The sequence below is a fragment of the Astatotilapia calliptera genome, chromosome 19 (assembly GCF_964374335.1).
Source record: "Astatotilapia calliptera chromosome 19, fAstCal68.1, whole genome shotgun sequence".
In the NCBI taxonomy this organism is placed as follows: Eukaryota; Metazoa; Chordata; class Actinopteri; order Cichliformes; family Cichlidae; genus Astatotilapia; species Astatotilapia calliptera.
This window is the reverse complement of record NC_137440.1, coordinates 30,365,481-30,381,461: the sequence shown is the minus strand read 5'-3', so window position 1 is coordinate 30,381,461 and position 15,981 is coordinate 30,365,481. Positions and strand designations below refer to the sequence as shown.

Sequence of the window (15,981 nt, the reverse complement as noted above, 5' to 3'; positions counted from 1 at the left end):
GCCTGGCTGTCAGCTATGCCTGGAATGGTTCACGCTTCTCACTGGGCCTCTGAAGATTTCTCAGGAGATTACTGCTGCACCTGTATTTCCTTGCTAAGAAGAAAAACTTCTATTTGGAGAGCATGTCAACAATCATCAAACCACATTCTTTAGTTCAGTGAACTTCACTTATAGGCCATCAAAGCCTCATCTGAACATGGATGCACCACTTGCATAGGTTTAATATTTGTAAATAAAACGGCTAATCACACAAATCACTGCAACAATAATAGTAAACATTGTTTAATGTTAATCCTTGCACTCCACCTCTTGACGCATGGACATTCCCATGCGTCAACTCACCAAACCTGGATCCCTGTCTTAAAGAAAAAGATTAGCTAGATCATGTCCCAGGCAACATCAGGGCATCTCCTCTGGAGTAGCTCCGTAACCCTGCAATAAAAGATGTTAGCGTGTGTTGCATATTAAGTTTGCTTAACACCTGGCTCTCCCAGGAGCCTGCATACACACCATCACGGCCTGGAAAGCAAAATCTGGAAGTGAAATCAAACTTCATACCTGTAAACAATTGTATCATAAGAGTAATAAGCATTCAACATCAGCAAGACAAGTGTCATGTGCAGGTTTTCTCAAATCAGTAACTACAACTATTACCCTAATTCACCTCAGACATGGATTATCCCATGTACTCTGTTAACATTAATGTAATCAGTGACTTCTCTTAAGCAAAGTCACTCCACTCATATATTATTATTATGGGTTCAAAAGTGGCCAGCAAATGAGCCCATAATAAACTATCCCATAAACACCGTAATCTCTTATTTGTTTTACCCATGTCACTTGTCCGCTTCAGCTGAATCTACTACAGCATTCTCAAAGAAACAAACATTAGCAATACACATTGACTGTGGTCAGACGGAGGTCAGACACAGGTCAACGGATTCTAGAGGTGCCATAAAACACCATAAAGTTAACACTCGCTGTGGAAACAGTAACACTGGTCTCATCACAGTATGTCTCAAACTATATTAATTTCTCCATCAACATATGCCTGTAACTACAGTTTTCTTCACACATAAACCCAGAAATCTTGTAGTAGAGAAACATTAGCCAGTATTCCTATAAATCACATGATCAAACACATGAAGAACCGTAATGCTGTAAAAACGAAAATGCAAATGTTAGCGCTTGCGCAGGCATATGCATACTTTGTCACAGCTATCTCTGTGAGCACACAAGCTAGTGAATGACACACACATAGTAAATTCACAGACACAGAAAATGGCATTTAAAATGTTAAATCATCACGCAACCTCGAGTGTTGCTGTCATCTTCCTGCTTCTGTAAAGGGAAGCACACACAGACTCATCTGCACCCCTGCCAGGCGGGGGTCAACTTCACACAGTCGTGTTACATCAGTAAAGTCTTGTCAGCTTTTGTCAGCTTTTACCAGTCAGTCAGTTTGTTTTCCTTTCACTCACTCATTCATGCATTCATTCTTTCTTTCTTTGCTGATAGTGGAACCTATCGTCGCATTTAGTTTCCACTCTCAGCAAAATGACGTCATTTCAAAAAGAAAAAGAAGAACTTTAGTTTGGATTACATCGCTGAATCCTTTTGGACTGGGACTGTCATTTAATAATTGTCCCAAATAAGTGGCTTTCTCCAGAGTCCATTTAAATGTGGAGAACTCACTTGGCACAATTTTCTCGACGACGTGTAGCGCTTTTAATTCCCGACGTGCAGATCTGCTTAAAGAACAAAGATTATCAAACAAAACTTTCAGTGCACTGTGAAAGTATCAAAATAAAAAGGCCTTGTTAAGTCATGACACAAACTCCTCATCTCAGGTAAATCATACCATTAGCATGGTTCATCATACCATCATACTAATCGGCAGGCTCAACTTCACAACAAAAGAAAAATCATCAGCTAGATTCACTCCAAATCAACCATCAGCTGCACAACACACAACATAATCCTAATGTCTTATTAGCTATGAGTTTAATTACCAGGTCTGTGCTCTTCACTCATTTAGGCCACAGATCTATTTTATTCAATTTTCCTTTTCCCTTCATCATAAAACATGTGACATGCTGTCATGCACTTCACAAAACAGTCTGTTCTGACGTATTCAGTGTTGTGTATCTAAATACAGGATTCACTCGCACATCAAAGCAGGAAACTCAGTGTTTTAGAGTCTCCACTCAACACACAACAACTCCAACACATCTCATTCACTCGTACTAGAATTCAATCACCTTTCATTAATCTAAAACCAATCAACTAATTTGCATATCAGCTATTAACCCACTAAGTTGACAGGACGACAGAAAAGCATGTTCAAAATAGTATCACAAAAGACAATTTCCCTCATACAGTGTAACTGTTGGCATGATGACATTGTATATAATTTGGATTATTTCTTTATCTCGTCAAGATCCATGTCATGATTGTAAATTATTTAAGCTGTACATTACTTTGTTTGTTTTTTGTAGTCAACGTTTTGGTGCTTTTATTTTGAAAGTCAAGTTCGCTTACAAGTTGCGCTAGTTTCCTCTTTGGGTAGAACGAAGAAAAACACCTGTAAGCGCGCAGAAAGGATGGTTTTTATTGAAAGACATGTTAAGTGGACTTTGACTACACACGGTTAAAGGAAACCTCAGAAGAACGGCGGCTAATTCCCTTTTTGCAGCATGCAGCCAACGAGGTATTTATTTATTTATCGTGTTTGTTGTACAGTGTTATTACTGCTGTGTCTTATGCTGAGTTTTATTTTGTTAATGCTGTATAGTTTTCACGGTGGCTTTGGAGAGAAGTCTTCAAATAAACCAGTGACAGAAAACCACTTGCGTCTGCCTGTGCTTCGAGGGAATTATAGTGAAAACTCGGACTGTTCGTCGACGCAAGCGGCCACTAATTGACGATGCGGCAACTTCAAAGCATCAGCGGGCTTGTTCCTACATGTCTACAGCGCAGCGGAGCTGACAAGAACTGGCAGATAAGCTGAAAGTACTATATGCATATGGTGATATGACACATGCACAAGTATTAAAGGGCAGTGTTTTAAGGAAAGGTGTTTAAGTTAAGTGGCCTAAGAAGGGACCTTTGCAAACATTGCTGAAGAATACTGTGATTGATAACTACTGTGGTGTATAGTACATCTTGTTTTGGTGTAAGCTAAAACTTTTGAAGATTTTAAGATAAAAGTGCATTTGGGAAGCAATAAGTGAAGGTTTTGGATGTAAATTCTTGAACTGTTTTGAAGTTTATTATCAGGTGTATTTTTGTAAGATAACACTTCCATTTGAACTGTGTTATTTTTGTGCCATTTACATATGAGTAAGTGTTAAACATTGAGGCTTGGTTAACCATCTACATTTCTTATTTCTAAGTGGGTTGATTAAGAAGTGCTGTAAAATGTCAGAACCAAGCGAGCCTACAGTTCAGTTTAGTGACAGTGCAGACTTTCAAGATCAGTCTGAAGAAGGTCAAGTGCATGGTGCTGAAGCTCAGCAAGAGGAAGCGCAGCAGCCAAGACGAAGTGAAAGAATCAGAACTCTAACAGAGAAAGGCAAAGAAATGCAAGATGAGAAAATTAAAGCACTCCAGCAAAGGTTTAACTATATATATGACAAATGGAAAACACAAGTTAAATCTGCAAGACAATCCTTATCACAGACAGCAGAGACCTTATCTGAGGACTTGCTTAATGACATTATAAGTGATTTCACAGGTCTTTCTGCAGATGTCCAGCGTGTCTATGAAGAGCTACGAAAGATCTCTGCTCCAGACCAGGTCACGCGTCGTAGAGTGGATCGGTGTGTAGAGATTTCTACATTTGTTGCATCCAGAGCCTCAAGTAGGTTGCATGGAAGGTCTCCAGAAAAGGAGGAGCAAGACTGGCCAGAAGCAGGCTCTCTCTTTAATTCAAGCACCTGCAATTCAGGTTCTGTTGCTTCCATTTTGAAAGGCACCTCAGTACTTTCAAGCAGGTCTTCTGCAAGGCGACAAGATGCTGCTGCTGATGTTGCTGCAAGTCAGGCTGTTCTTAAAGTGTTACAAGAACAAGAAAAAGAACAGTTAGAGATCGAGCGTCTAGAAGCCGAAGCTAAGAAAAAGATAGCTGAGCAGGAGGCAGCAGCAGTAAAACGTCGGTTAGAAAGAGAGGCAGAAGAGGTAAAACGAAGAATGCAGAGAGAGGAAGAAGAAGCTAAAATTAAGGCTCAACTAGAGGAAGAGCACATAGCTCTACAAAGGACTCTGGAGGAAAAGCGGAGAAAATTACAGCATCTGGAGGCAATGAAGGATCTCAGTGCAGCAAGGGCGAGAATGCTGGTGTACAATCAAGAGAATGACAAAGAGGAAGAGCAAAAGGACGTACTGCAACCTGAGGTTGTAGTGGATAATAAACTTTGTGCTTCCACAGGCTCTTTGCCCCAGTGTATGCCTCCTGCACCACAAGTTGTGACCACTTCTTCAAATGACAGTACTGCAGAACTTGTCAAAGTGCTGGCAGGAGCTTTAAGTGCCAACCGAATTCCAATTCCTGAACCTACAGTATTCAGTGGGGATCCATTGAAATACAGTGATTGGAAAATCTCCTTTGAAACGCTGATTGACCAGAAGAGCATTCAAGATAAGGAGAAAATCTACTACCTTCGCCGGTATGTAAGTGGACAAGCTAAGAAAGCAATCGATGGCTATTTCCTTCTTGGAACTGAATCAGCCTATGCTGCCGCAGTTGAGATTTTGGAGGAAAGATACGGAAACCCATTCACGATTGCAAAGGCATATAGAGATAAGCTTCAGACATGGCCCAAGATAGGCTCCAAGGACAGCTTTGAACTCAGAGAGTTTTCTGACTTTCTCCGTAGTTGTGAAGCCGCCATGGTCCATATTAAGGCACTGGAAATCTTGAATGACTGTAATGAAAACAGAAAAATTTTGTCAAAATTACCAGATTGGCTAACAGCAAGATGGAATAGACAAGTTATTGAAATAGAAGAAGCGACTAATCAATTTCCCTCCTTCAGCCAATTTGTGAAGTTCTTGACAAGAGAGGTGAAAATTGCTTGCAACCCTCTCACATCGCTGCAGGCACTGAAACAAGATGAAACTGAAAAAACCAAATCCTCAAGACATTTCAACTTTGCAGCAAAGACACTCATCACAAGTTCCAGTGAAAAATATGCTGATACATGTCTTTTCTGCAAAAGGACTGGGCATACATTGCACCAATGCAGGAAGTTCGGGGAGAAAGCAGTTAATGATAGAATTAAATTCATTCAAATGGAAAAGTTGTGCTTTGGTTGTCTGAAGTACGGTCATCACTCAAAGAGTTGCATCAGTAGGAGTGTTTGTGACAAGTGCCAGAAGCGTCATCCTACTTGTTTGCACGAAGAACGAACCAAAGAGAAGCAAAAACCACCACAGGCCAAGCAAAATCGGAATCATGAAACTTCGAGTGAGGTTCATGAAGAAGTACAACTAGCACAGGATTACGAAATGACCAGAACTGCTACTTCAAATACAGTAATGCTTCATGGAGCTAAAATGCAAACAGCGGCAATAGTTCCAGTGTGGCTTTCCTGCACAACACAACCAGCACAAGAAGTCCTTGTGTATGCTTTATTGGACTCGCAGAGTGACACAACATTTGTGTTGAGTGAAGCAGCAGAAACCTTACAGACAAATGGAGAGCAAGTCAAGCTTAAGCTTTCTACCATGACGTCAAGAACTACAGTGGTGAGTTCTCTAAGAGTAAGTAACCTACAAGTCCGTGGCTTTTACTCCAACAAGAGAATCTCCTTACCACCAGTGTACACGCGTGATTTCATCCCAGCTAACAGAACTCACATCCCAACCAATGAAACTGCAGAAGCGTGGCCCCATCTAGTACACTTACAGTCAGAAATTGCACCTCTGCAGGACTGTGACGTGGGTCTGCTTATCGGATATGACTGTTCACAAGCCCTGCTTCCGAGAGAAGTTGTGTCTGGCAAAGAGAACGAGCCTTATGCACAACGTACAGACCTTGGATGGAGTATTGTTGGTAATGGAAACCCCTGTGTTGATTATGGGGACGCAATCGGAATCAGTCATCGCATAGTAGTGAGACAAGTGATACCAGATGTTGAGTCTTCTGTCAACCTCAAAAGGGTAGTGCATTATGTGAGCCAAACCAAAGTGAAGGAAGTAACTCCTTCAGACATCATAAGGGTCTTGGAATCAGACTTCTCAGAAAGAACTGGAGATGATATTGTGTCTCAAGATGATCTCAAGTTCCTGACAAAGTTGAGAAAAAACATTGTGCAAAATGATACAGGTCACTTTGAAATGCCACTGCCATTCAAAGAAGACAGGCCTAAATTACCCAACAACAAGATATGTGCCATACATCGCTTGAAGTGCCTGGAAAGGAGACTAAAGAAAGACCAACAGTACTACAGAGACTACGTAAGCTTCATGAATGACATCATTTCATGTGGTGATGCAGAGAAGGTCCCTGATGAAGAAAATGATGAGAAATTGGCTTGGTATATTCCACATCATGGGGTTTATCATCCACAGAAACCAGGGAAAATACGTGTGGTATTTGACTGCTCTGCCAAATTCCAAGAAACATCTCTCAACGACCATCTACTCACTGGTCCAGATTTAACGAACACATTGGTGGGTGTCCTTTGTCGCTTTCGAAAAGGTTCTGTTGCAATCATGTGTGACATTGAGAGAATGTTCCACCAGTTTCATGTCAAAAGGGAAGATCAAGATTATTTGAGATTCCTATGGTGGAAGATGGCTAGAGTCACAGAAGTTTATCCAGGATCAGATAATCGAGTGAGGAGAATAAAGTTGCACGTCAGTGATACACATGACAAAGGAGGGAGCCACACAGCTAAAACTGTTGTTCTTGAGAGACCTGTTCAAAGAGTGGTTACTCTCTTAGAAGCAGACTAAATGGTTATTTGCTGGAAGTTACCTGACAAAGGGTTGATAACGAGAAGTCTTTGGTGATAAGTAGAAATGCTTGTTTGGAGAGACTATTTCATTAGGGAAATCCCACGTAAAGATTTGTGTGATTTGGTGGGAGTGTAACTGTTGGCATGATGACATTGTATATAATTTGGATTATTTCTTTATCTCGTCAAGATCCATGTCATGATTGTAAATTATTTAAGCTGTACATTACTTTGTTTGTTTTTTGTAGTCAACGTTTTGGTGCTTTTATTTTGAAAGTCAAGTTCGCTTACAAGTTGCGCTAGTTTCCTCTTTGGGTAGAACGAAGAAAAACACCTGTAAGCGCGCAGAAAGGATGGTTTTTATTGAAAGACATGTTAAGTGGACTTTGACTACACACGGTTAAAGGAAACCTCAGAAGAACGGCGGCTAATTCCCTTTTTGCAGCATGCAGCCAACGAGGTATTTATTTATTTATCGTGTTTGTTGTACAGTGTTATTACTGCTGTGTCTTATGCTGAGTTTTATTTTGTTAATGCTGTATAGTTTTCACGGTGGCTTTGGAGAGAAGTCTTCAAATAAACCAGTGACAGAAAACCACTTGCGTCTGCCTGTGCTTCGAGGGAATTATATACAGTAAATTACTTATGCTGCCTCAATCAAGCAGGAAGCTTCTCCCAATTTACCATTTTAACACTAAATTTATTGTCTGATCACTGATTTATCAAACCAGGATTTTTTTTTTTTTTCCCACAAAAGTTAAATTGTTGTCCTGCAACTTGGAGAGTCAATTTTTTTTCTTTAGGATAAATTCAGCATTTGATAACAAGTGTCTGCTAAATTGACACTATTGTAACACTGATGAAAGATAACAAGCTAATTTTCATTACATGTGTTTGTGTTATTAGGCAGGTCTAATGCATGTCTGTGGAGCTGCATCTCCAGCAGAGCATGTTCTTAAAGCTGCCTTTCCTACACACTTCTCTGCTATTATTTAATCATTTCTTAACTAATGTGCTATGAGTCTTCATGAGTCATTTTGTGTTTGGAATTGTTAGTAGGGTTAATGCATGTTCTGCTTGTGTGTGTGTGATTTTGTATATGTTTCTATTTTCGCAATGTTTCAGACTCCGTCTCAATTTTCCAACTTAAGCAGTCAGTTTTCTTTTCCCCAGGTTTGCTAACCCAAATTTTGATTTCCCACATTAAATAATTCCTATGTGTTCTCACCTAGTCTTCTCACTCTGTTGTCCTCTCCCACTTCAACAGTCCAATAGCCGGCAGTTCTCCTTCAGCTTTGTCCTGTGTCCCACTGTCTCTTCTTGCCATTTTACTCCACAGGTGGCAAATGTCAAACTCCAACTGTTCAGTTCTCCTCAAACGTTTTCTTCACATGCACAGTGAAGTCACAGCCACTCTCACTATTGTCCTGTCCCTCCTCTGATGCGGTTGACCTTGTGCTAGTGTCTGAAGTGCTGCCGCTGCCTTCTTGGGCGACTTCTTAGCAGCTGCTGCCGGTTTCTTGGCTTTGGCCGCGGCAGGCTTCTTGGCTTTGGTCTCAGTAACCCTGTTCATCTTGAAGGATCCGGAGGCCCCGGTGCCCTTGGTCTGCACCAGAGTGCCCTTCGCCACCAGACTCTTGATGGCGGTCTTGACACGGGCCTTGTTCTTGTCCACATCGTAGCCTCCGGCAGCCAGAGCCTTCTTGAGAGCGGCCACAGACAGGCCGTTGCGCTCCTTGGAAGCGGCCACGGCTTTCACAATCAGCTCGCCCACGCTGAGGCCGACCTTCTTGGGCTTGGAAGTCATCGTCTTCTTCTTCTTGGCCTGAACCTCGGCGCAGGGCGCAGGGCGTGTTTATGATGGAGCCTTTCCCACCACAGCGCTGGCACGTTGAACGCATCATGAAGGGTCCATTTCTTTCATGTCGCTAGCCGCATGTGGCTTGCCCGAGTCACTCAGTCCTTTTTGAGCATTTCAACATGCTGCCGCCGCAGACCCTGGCCTCAGATCCAGCAAGTTTAGCGCGCTGATCTCCAAAAAAGTCCCGAAGGCCAGAAAGACATCAAATAAGTGTCTTGTGCTGAGAACTCAAACAAAAACTCCTCTTCACGCTGCCATCTTGCTCGCCCCTCCGTGAAATTCAACCAATCAGACAGGAAGATGGGTTTGCTTTCTTCTTCTGCTGCTGTTTATCCACATTGCTGCTGCTTTGCTGGGACTTTTTGTGCTCAGGACTTGCTGCTGTCTCTTTATCATGTTATTGCTTTGGAGCTGCATTCCTTATCTTCAGGGAGGAGTGAGCTCGCTTGTGAGGTTGAGAAACACATGGCACTGTAAATAAGTCAGCCAGAAACTTGGCCTGCATGTTTCCAATGATGTTAAACTATAACTTTCTTCCGACTGTTGCATGTGGAAAATTGATTCAGGTCTGCTTTTCACCTGAAAGTGACAAACTAAGACATGTTCATTATTATCATCACTGCTTAATCAACACACATCTCTCTCTCTCTCTCTCTCTGTCTGTGTTTGTGTGAACAATCCTTTCTTAAAAGCAGAAAATGACATTGTAGTTGTTTTTCGGCTGATCAACACAAAACCTTTTTCCTATGATTATTTCTCTTTCACTCTTTTTTTTTTTCTTCACAATAGCTGGTGGTCTGCAAAATCACCGCTCTCACTCACAATCAGAGGCAATCACTTTTGCACAGTGCACAAAAACACTGTGACGTCAGACACATTCACACTCACTTTGTCATCTGCAAAAATAAATCACATGGCTGATGATATGTGCCATGGTGATCCGTAAATATGATCACCAGTTTATTTAACTATTTTTCAACCCAACAAACAAATAAACAAAAACATGATGCTGATGTTATGAACACTCTACACACAAGTCAAGATGCAGGAAAACTGCTCATGGAAACGCTGCACACTTCAGTTATCACAGTTAACATAGCGCTGTTTCCCTCTCTTAGAGTAGTTCTCAGACAGCTCTCGATCTGATAATGTGTAGCCTGCACATCAGCTCAGAAGAGAAAAAAAAACTGCAACGCAACATCACACAGTAGTTGCTCTGCCCACAGCGGCAAAGTCTTACACTTTCATATTCAATTCAGCTTCTCCATCACGTACTTTTAGATGTTTCATATAGGGTTCAGCATATTAGTTGTTTTCACAGATGTGCTCTATATCTCAACAATGGCTCATAATAAGACGACAGTCTTCCACACAGGTCAAGTGCCTCTATGCACTTCATTAGTTTAAATATTTATCTATATCACTTCACCTCACATGTCATCGTACTGAATTTAAGCAACCACAAGTTTAATGTAGGTTACTTTTAACAACTATCCACCTCAATGGTTTGGCACACAGGCTGTTAACATTTTGTGTCAGGAAGGGGTGGGGGGAAAGTCACCCACCAGAGCACAGCTGCTGATGTGGGCTGGCCTTTTCCACACACTCTTCAAGGCTGGTGTGTTTTCTGAAAACTTCTAACATTTGAATCTCTTCTATTTATAAGCCTGCGATTAACCGCACGGCTCAGGTCCGCGTGAAACCCGCGCGACCGCATTCGCGTGCACCCACGCAGCTGTGGAGCCTTCGCTCTCTCTCTTTTATACATAAATACTTTGTGCTGCCAGGAGCAAAGTCCAGCACAAACGTCTTTCTCCCTCTAACTCACTCTTGGTTGCTTAGAAACCCATGATAACAACAACAGTCGGTGTCACAGACCACGTGTTCTGCTCCGCACACACTCACACAACAACAACAACAAAAACGACGACGACGACAACAATGACAACAACACAAAATAGGCCTACTCCGGACTCACACCGGACCGCTCGGGACCCTGACCCAGTTGTGGGACGCTCACCCACTCGCGCGACAAAACCCAATGAAGGGACGCTCGGGACACACACCCAGGGCGATTTCAAAACCGGACACTCACCGGACGCTTGGGACCCTTGGGCGATTTAACCAAAACTTCTTTTTCGGGACACTAACCCAGTTATCGCTCCACAAAGCAGCGAACTTCTCAACGCCTCACAAAATGGCGGAGACTGCACAACGACACGGTTATAGAGTCGGCCTCTTTAAACTTACTTGGCGTTGCTTAGCGTGTAATATCAGCCTGAATCCCGCTGATCGCCATTCATCGAGGAGAAAGACAGACAGCGAATCCACAGGAACTTCCTGGCTGACGTCAGTCTTTCAGCGTGCCTCCCCCCCCTCGGTGAATGCGATCCCAGGGAGCCGGCATCGAAGGACCAATTAATGTTAGGTTTGTAGCATAAACCTATTCGCTGGAACGTTAAGACAATATAATTACACTGCAAGCAAGACGCAAGTAGGCAAACTTCTTCATGGTACTCGTGCACGGGAGAGAACCAGACAAACGCCGTTCCTTCGCTTGACCCCAGTAGCTCTCGTCCGTCCTCCCATACACTGTCCTTTTATTGAGGTTACATGAATATGCATAGGTTCATTAACATACCGACGTCTACATACAAACAAAGAGTACCTTGCCTGTGTGTGTGTGTGTGTGTGTGTGTGTGTGTGTGTGTGTGTGTGTGTGTGTGTGTGTGTGTGTTGCTGATCAAAGGGTCAAACATCCTTGGTCAGGAAGAGGGTAGACTAGACCCCCCCCGGTGAGGAAGTCCAGCAGTTCATCTAAACAGAAAAGCACTTAGACTAGAACAGACGTAGCTACGTTAATCCTACCATAAAACAATTAAAACAAGATGCGACCTCTTCCCGTGCTCCCAGGATGTAGGTGTGCATTCTAGTGTGGAATGCACACCAAGCCTCTGTAGCCTGTTAAAGATCACACAACTTATCACTACACAATTGATTATACACCTCTAAGCATCTATGGTTAAATATTTCTAAGCATAAATGACAATCAACAATACAAACTCTAACAGAAGCAATGACTATAAAAGTCAGATGGAAAAAGTTACAAAGGAAATTGAAGCCATGAGAACACGCTTATCAATGCTTAGTAAGACCGGTTTCATTGTTTCTGTATATGATCAAATTGTAAAAGCATAATGATTTGTTTCATAATTTTCTATAAAGGTGGTATTATTTTTTGGAAACAGGCGATGGCTGCAAACACTGTCCTGCAGGATGGATTTTAATGAACTCTGTATGTTACTACTTCCCCTTGAAGTCAAATGAATTCAAAACATGGAAGGAATCCAGAGATTTCTGTCAGCTGCAGGGAGGAGATCTTATAATCATAGACAGCCAAGATGAAGAGGTTTGTTAATATTTCTGTGCAGCAGTGTTCATGCAGATATTTGTCTATTTATTGATTTATTTAATTGTTAGAACTTGACAGTAAATTACCTGATGAATCATCAAGATGCCCCGCTACAGACTGGCGACCTATTCAGTGACCAACCCACCTTTCAACATTACATGAGTTATATAGACCACTCCATGATACACGACTACTCAGATTATTATGAAGATGCCTCTGGGATGATGCCTCAGCCAAATCCAAAATCCCCAAAGGCTTTCTGGATTGGACTGAGTGATGTCCAAGAGGATGGCACTTGGAAATGGTGGGATGGAACATTCCTTACTGAGGGGTGAGAGTGAAATATGTTGCACACTGTGAATCTTGGGTAAATCAGCAGTGTGTTGTATATTTAGAAAATGGTGTCTTATTAACATGATTCTTGTCATTATGAATTAACATGAATGTCAATAAAAGATGAGCAATGTGGGTTAAATAAAAGCAAATACTTTCCCTGTAGAGTAACCTGCCATTTGCTTCAGGTACTGGAACGATGGAGAGCCAAATGATGTCAACAATGAGGACTGTGCAGCGCTGTATCCTAAAGCAAACTTCTTCAAGAGCTGGAACGATGTTAGATGTGACACCCAAATGAAATGGATTTGTGAAAAAGCACCAAAATCCATGAGCTAAAACATCTGTAATACAATTTTACATATGTACATGCTACTATAACACAAATATCTGTATGTAATACAGTACAACACCTATATAAAATGTAGGTGGTATATAAAATAAACAGTTGTTTATAATATGTTTTTTCTTTATAATAATAATAATAATGGATTGCATTTATATAGCGCTTTTCGAGACCCTCAAAGCGCTTTACAATTCCACTATTCAACTGTGTATACCAGGGGTCCCCAAACTTTTTCCAGTGAGGGCCACAGAACTTTTCCCTTCTCTGATGGGGGGCCAGGGTCAGTTTGTAACAGAAAAAGTGTGACAATCGCAGGTTTGCCAAAATGTAAACATTTATTGTTTTCCAGAAAGCCACACATAACCAAATATTAATAACCCTTTCCGAGATCAAATAACCCTCTCTGGGTTCTTAATAGAAAAAATTAACTTAGGAAATACTTAATAACACTATTTATGACATCAATAAAAAATCAAATAACCCTCTCTGGGTTCTTCACAGAAAGAAAGTTTCTGTTGTGCCGTGCGCAATCTTAAGCTTCAGTTGTCAGAGCAGAATCTCTTAAATGACTCATATGAGCAGTCTCTCAAAGTTCTTGTGTTCTTTCCTTATAATCCAGTTTTGTAGGTTCCAGTAGGGTAGCCTAGTAGACACCACTGTTTGCTCTCTCTCATCAACTTCCCTCTGAAAACCACAAAGCAAGCAGGCTGAGAAACCGAACTAAGCGATACAGCACCTACACAGCACAAAACATTTCAATACCAGTATGGTTGTGGAGATGGATTTTATCCCAGTAGATTTTATTATGATTATATTTGTTTATACTCAGAATAACTTATTCAAGTCGCAAAAGTGAGCTTACCTATGTACTGTATGTTCATCAGTGTGAACTGTGGGCCTGCATCTGCCCTGTGAGAAGTTGAATGTCCGGTTCCATTCTAGTCACAGCTCTGATAAAAGTTTGAACTGGAATTCAGTGATTAAGAATTAATCAGCAGTGAGTTGTGTCGACACAGCAAAGTGTCTTGCCAGATATGCATGTGACTGATATTGACTACTGGTTGTAATTTTAATGGTGGATTTGATTCACTCTTTTATCAAGAAGATGTGTGTGCCATCCTCCTTACCTCTTTTTAAAGCCATTGTTGAAAATTTATGGCAGTTACATAAGAACAAAATTAAAATCCATCTAATAACATTCATATATTTGACGGTCTGAGGTGTAACCCGGAGCGGTCCTCAGCAGGAAAAGGGTGGAATGCCCACTCCTGGTCAGGAACAAGGAACAAGATCCTCGTCACCTCCAAAGCCCACCAGCGGAGCCTCTGTTTCACAACAGCAGCTGTTATTTTTAATTTTTAATATAATCATTCTGTCCTGTAAAATTAAACATTTCTAAAGAGGATCACTGTTTCACTGTATGGTTTATTCTTTATTCATGCCCTTAAAATGCATTCATGTATATGAATATGTCTACTAGGCATATTAGCTTACTGAGAGCCTCATATGGAGATATTACACTCTGACTTTTCTTCACCTTATACTTTATTCTGCTCATTAAAATGTTAATATTGTCTTAAACAGTGATGATTTTATTTTTTATACTATAAAATAAAGCTATTATCTCTATATGAATACATATTAGCATCATGAAGGTTCAAGGTTCTTTATTTGTCACATGCATAGTTATACAAGTATAACACACAGTGAAATGTAGCCTGACACGCTCCTTGACATGTGCAAAATGGGGGGGGTAAGAGGAAGAACATTTTATATATATATATATGTATATATATGTATATATATATATATATATATATCTATATATATATATATACATATATATATATATATATATATATATATATATATATATATATATATATATATACATTAGGGGTGCAACGATACTCCTATCGATATTGAACCGTTCGATACAGTGCTTTCGGTTCGGTACCCATATGTATCGAACAATACAAAATAAATTTTTAAATTATTTTATCAACTTTCCTTCTGACGATGCTGTCTGTGTTGAGCGCTCAGTGGATCTGCGCTCGACAGTGCAGCCTAGGCGGAGTAGTCGAACGCAGATTCACTGAGCGCAGGGCAAGCTAGCGAGACAGAAGTTAAGCTCTCCTTGCAACATGGCAAATTGAACCTCCCCCACCCTCATTCAGATCTGGCGTTTGGAACTATTTTGGTTTTCATGTGAGGTATGACCCTGAAGGTAAGCGCGTCATGGACTAAAGTAAAACAGTATGTTGGATGTGCCACGCAAAGCTCAATTACATGGGTGGGAGCTAGTGTGTTAGCGCAGTTAGCTCGTTAACGTGTTGGCCGTCCAGCCCCATGCACGGGCGATCCGTGGTAGCTCGTTAACGGAGATTTGCCAACGTCATTTCAACGAGATTTACGCTGACAGCACTAGTGGGAACACAACAAATATGACTGCACATTTACACCGACATCATCCTAGTGCAAAGACAAGTGGAAGCAGACAAAAACAACAAGCACGTATGCTACAAACTTTACCCGAGTCATTTAGACAGCCGTTAGCACATGATTCTTCTTATGGGGACCTGATATGTTTAATATGCTGCTGAGAATATAGCCCAGAAGAAGCGTATAGTATAGCTTTTATTTTGGAAAGAGCCATTTCTCTGTAATAAACTCTCTTTTCCAAAGATGAGTGATTCCTCAATCAGATACAGGGCTCGCAAAATCGCCTGCCCGACGTCCCGGGGCTAGCGATTTTTCCAGTCGGGCTACCAAAATCTATCTCTGCCCTGCCCGTCGGGCTATCGTAGGAAGGAAAAATATATGTCAATGGTTTTGCATTCTTTCGGAAATGTAGCTGGGTAATTATGTCATTGGCATCGGTGAGCCACTGTCAATATGTGACATATTGAAATCGCGTTTGAATTTGCGCTTGTTTTTTGCTTTCACTTTGCAATCGCGCGAACTGTGTATTGGTCAGTGATGATAATTTGTGCACCAATTCCTCTGACATCGTCTTATCAATCGTTAGCTTACTATGCAAACATGACAAGTGAAATCTCCCGCAGCA

At 41.3% G+C, this 15,981-nt stretch overlaps 1 long non-coding RNA gene and 1 pseudogene across 2 annotated transcripts; one reads left to right on the top strand and one right to left on the bottom strand.

Moving 5' to 3' along the window:
• Positions 1 to 7,718: 7,718 nt before the first annotated feature.
• LOC113028933 (histone H1 pseudogene) lies at positions 7,719 to 11,135 on the bottom strand (annotated as a pseudogene). The gene has a single exon (XR_013903599.1). The product of XR_013903599.1 is annotated as a histone H1 pseudogene (transcript).
• A 757-nt stretch (positions 11,136 to 11,892) lies between these two features.
• Positions 11,893 to 14,398, top strand: LOC145422307 (uncharacterized). The gene is made up of 4 exons (XR_013903600.1): positions 11,893 to 11,971; positions 12,072 to 12,232; positions 12,304 to 12,566; positions 12,757 to 14,398. It is a non-coding gene; the product is annotated as an uncharacterized LOC145422307 (long non-coding RNA).
• The last annotated feature ends 1,583 nt before the right edge of the window (positions 14,399 to 15,981 follow it).